Raw genomic sequence first — 4,801 nt, 5'->3', positions numbered from 1 at the left:
ATGAACAAATCTTGCCAATCTTGCTAGTGGTCTCTCAAAAATTCTAATAGCATTTTTATATGCTTTCATCTCCATATTTGTAATGTGCACTTGAATGAACAAATTTGGATAAAAGTTCTCAATACAATTATCCATTACATTTATATCACTCTTAATTTCATTACAATCTTTATAAAAGTAGTGTGGATTTAAATAATATGCAGCAACATAGAGATGTGTATCAATTTTTCTATTTATGTAGTGATCAATTGCATTGAGGAAAGACTTGGATGAAGTCTTATTATTACTGAAAATATTTTTAATTTTCTTCTTAACATCCTTCAACCCACCATATATAAATCCCATTAGTGGCTTTCTTTCATCTATCAATAACTCGAAGTAACTTCACCAAGGGAGTGAAAATTTTAACTGTTAATGACACTTGCCTCCAAAATTGATTATTGAGAATAGAATAGTAATCTCTCTTACCTTTAGCAATGTTTAACCATTTGCATGTTGAATATTCATCAGAAGTAAACATAAGTCTTAATTTTTCTTTCTTCTCCAAAAGACTCTGTAATGTGAGAAAAGAAGTGGCAAATATTGTAAACCCGGGTCTCACGATCTCTCTCTTTCTGTGTGAATTGGCCCATCATACTTAATGTCTTATGATGTCCATAAATGAATACCGTGACATCTTTTCCATGTTCAATTGCATCTTTAATCCCTCCTTCTTTGGATATCCTCACCAACATTAAATCTATATGATGGGCGGCACAAGATGTCCAATATATACGAAGATATTTATCTTTTAGCAACCGTGCAGCTACTAAATTAGTAGTAGCATTATCGGTCATAATTTGGAGAACATTCTCCTCTCCCATTTCTTTGATACCATCAACAATAATACTATAGATGTATTCACCTATGTATGAGTCTTTAGAGTAATCAACATAACGCAGAAAACTAAAGGGTGGAAGGGTGAAAGAGAAGGAGAAAGGGAAGAAGAAGAAAAAAAATCTCAGCGGGCAAGGATCATCTAAAGGGATACCTCAGTTGCCACCTTGCCAATTGCCGCTCGAAGCTATGAAGGTGAAGGCTGTGCTCGCTGCTCAGTGAAGGGAATGGCTGTGCTCGGCTGCTCACTTGCCAGCGCCGCTTGGAACCTCGATGAGACTGCGAGTAAGGAGAGAACGATGGGATTTTTAGGGCTCGAAGAGATATTGAGAGAGAGGAGGCTTCGGGAGATCGAGAGTGAGGAGAACGATGCGTTAGTTATTTAAACGATTAATGGGTTAGCCCCAAGATCCAACCCAATATTGATTTAAACCCAAAACCATTGGGCTCTCCTACAAAATGATTTAGCGGGTCGTCCAGCTCGCTACATGCCTTGGCGGACCGCCACGCCATTTGGCAGCCTGCCAAGAAGGCCTAGGCAGCCTAGCCGCCAAGCTGATGCCGCCTAGGCTATTTGTAGGGCAGCCGGCATGCTACCCCCTCCATGGAGGGCCGCCTTGGCCGTTATTTAAAACATTGTCTAAAAGTAATAAAATTGTCCCCTAAGGGGGACCAAAATGTGGAAAGAAATACTCTCATGCCAACCTCATAGGCCCAACTTTTTTAGGGATCCCAAAATATACAAGGGACATTTTCGACCTCCTCAGGTTGTAGATCTCTTCTCCAAAGACTACCAAAATCTTCTACTAACAAGGTGGATTTCAAAGGTTTTTTTTTTACATTTAAATTTTTCTTTGAGGCAAACATGATTTCATATGCTAATTGGTGGTACTTGGACTTCTCGATGGCCAGTCCTTAACCTTATGCCTTGAAGGCATAACTTGGAATCTCTTATTGAAAAGATCTAGATTACCCTAGTTTGGGTTCAAATTTATTGGTAATAGTACGACTATCAAACTCTGGACTGACCATTGAGTCTATTCAATCCCTCTTAATAAACAGAATACTTTCATAAATATTTCTTCTTATCATGACTTAAACTATATTTTAATCTTACCAAAAATAGGGTATAATAAGAAAAGTAACTATTCAAACTTTTGGGTCTGCACTATGTAAAAGAATTTTGCCATCCACCTTCTTCTAGGTGATAAATCTGATTATTGCATATGGTATCCTTATCTGATAGGTATAGCGACTGTCAAATCTATTTATTATTTTCTAAGAAGTAGCAATAGCTCTTTTTAGTCCTAGTGGAATAGTTGGATGATTCTTTGGGGTTGAGTATCCATCTAAAATTTAAAAAAAAAAATTATAGATGTTGTGCTTGGGCTGCCTGTTATGGATAGCCTTTGTAGCCTTCACTTGGGACCTGAAATAAATTGTTTGAATTGTGGGTTGGCTAATGAATCTAGTGCCTACCTCTTCTATCATTGTAATTTTGCATCTTAGCTAGTGGGGCCTAATTATATCTAACTATGATCCCTGTTAGTGATAGCATAAGAAGTGGTTGGGGCTAGCCATGGGTCTATCTGAGAAAAATTAGCTTTATTTTGAGGTTTGGTTGGCACCGCTCACTGGTCTCTCTAGGAATAAAGGAATGAGATCCTTTTTAATGCAACCTATAAAAACATTTGTGAGATATGGGCTAAAGCATTAAATCTCATCTATGAATATTTTAATCAAATTTATGTCAAGCGATAGAAACCAATCTCATTCGATCTTCAATTCAGATGAGACCTTCGTTCTAGGATCAAAGTCTATATTAATAAATCCTTTTTGGGATCCAATAAGGCTGGAGGGATTGGTTTTGCAGCTCAGAATTCTTATAATTCACCACTTATTATAGGGATTTAATGTAGATGCTTCAAGTTTGTGCAAGAAATAGAGGCTTGTAGTAAGGGAGATTTTTTGTCTTGAAAATTTTCAATATCCCTAACTTTATACTGTTAAACCAAATGGGAAGACTGGAAACCAGCACGATCTACAATTTTTTGAGCCCAGAAGGCGGGGATTGGTGGGGTGGGTGGAGGTTCCTGTGGAAAATTAGAGTGGTACCTAGGGTTCGACTATTCTATTAGAAACTAGTCTGGCAGAGAATCCCCACGACGTCCTACCTTGCGAGCCTTAATACAGGTATTAAAGATAAGTGCATGGGGGTGTGGAGGTATGTGGAGGAGGTGATGAAGTGCACGAGGGTGTTAGTTGATGTGGTGGACTAGAATGGCTCGCCAAGACCTGGCAAGGGTTGAGCTATAGTGACAGGTAGGAAAAGGAAGTGATAGTAACAATAATATGGGGCATATGGAAGCACCGCAACAGAGTCACATTTGGTGGGGATAATCTATAAGCCAAGATGGTGGCTATACAGGCGATACACCTAACTGAGGAGTATGGAGAGGATCAAAGAAAAAGCATGGTAAGAAGGAAGCGCGCCCAAGCCAAGTGGCAGCCTCCGAAGCCAGGCAGAGTCAAGCTAAACTCTTAGGGGGCCTGAGTGGCAAATAGCTGTCAGGGTTGCGTTGGGGCGGTGTTGAGGATAGATGAGGGGAGCCTTGTAGAAATTGCGTGGAAGCCAATGTCGGCAGACTCGACGCTGATGAGTGAAGCTTGGGCGCTACGCATAGGGCTGCAGATGGTTGCGGCGGCCCGTGGTTATCGTTGTTTAGAGGTGGAGAATGACTCCTCCCTTATTGTCCAATTTGCTCTAGGAAGACCGAGTGCCCATGGAGGATCAAGACGATCATCACTGGATGTATAAGGTTAGGTGAGTGTTTTACGGAGTTCAGTATGACTCATGTATACCAGGAAGGGAATAGGGTGGCAAATTGGGCTACCATCTAGGGCTTGTATGTGTCTAGATTCCGGTCGGTGGGCTTGGATGAGGATCTCGCTACCGACTTGTGTAACCTCCTCTATTCTAACAACGCGGTGGCTACAACCAACTGTGCTGTTTAATTTCAGCTGGACACAGCTTTTTTTTATCGAAAAGAAACTTTATACTGTTAAACGCTCTAAATGAAATATTTTTAGCTAAGAAACTTGGACTATTAACACCTTAGTACGGGACATTTATTTTTCTTACCAACTTTACACAAATTGTAAAGTCTCTCGTATTTACAAGCTCACCAATTGGTGTAAAACTTTTAGTTTTGGATGTTGGAAGTGTTTTTTTTCAGAGTTTTTGACCAAATTATTGTTACAATATATATATTTTCTAAAGTATGTCAGTGTTCAAACTATTTTCAAACTAGTACAATAGTGAAATTATTGTCTTAGACAATAATTTTAGTGAATTGATTAATTTTCTAATATATTAAAACACTGTAAGGAAAATTGTTGTCTTAGACAACGAATTTTTTTCCCATTGCTTTTATATTAACCGCTTTTAGAGAAAACGGTTTATATATAAATCACTTTCATGAAAAACATTTAATAAACTATTATATAACAAATTTGAAATTAAAATTTAGAGGAGTTATGATCTTTATTTTGCGATTCTAAACGCAATTGGTTAAGCGGTATCACTACATATTTCATCTAATAGATATATTCTATATCTTCACAATGATATATTTTATGTCTAAAATAGATAATCCAACGCAGAGTTACGATAATCTAAAAATTTTCTTTATATTTTACTTTATTAAAAAAATAATTAATTTACTAAGAATTATTGTTTGAGATAGTGATTTTAATATTATACTAATTTATAGAATAGTTTTATTCGGTATTCTACTTTGGAAAATTTGTTCTACAAACTCTCCTTGCAGCCGTCTTGATGCGGTGCTCTCTGCCTACGTGGATTTAATTTAATCTAATTTTTATTATAAAAAAAGAAGCAAAATTCAGCAGGTTGGTAATATTC

Source organism: Typha angustifolia, chromosome 12, assembly GCF_048772165.1.
Source record: "Typha angustifolia cultivar Huaian chromosome 12, ASM4877216v1, whole genome shotgun sequence".
Taxonomy (NCBI): Eukaryota; Viridiplantae; Streptophyta; class Magnoliopsida; order Poales; family Typhaceae; genus Typha; species Typha angustifolia.
Note: the sequence above shows the minus strand (reverse complement) of the source record.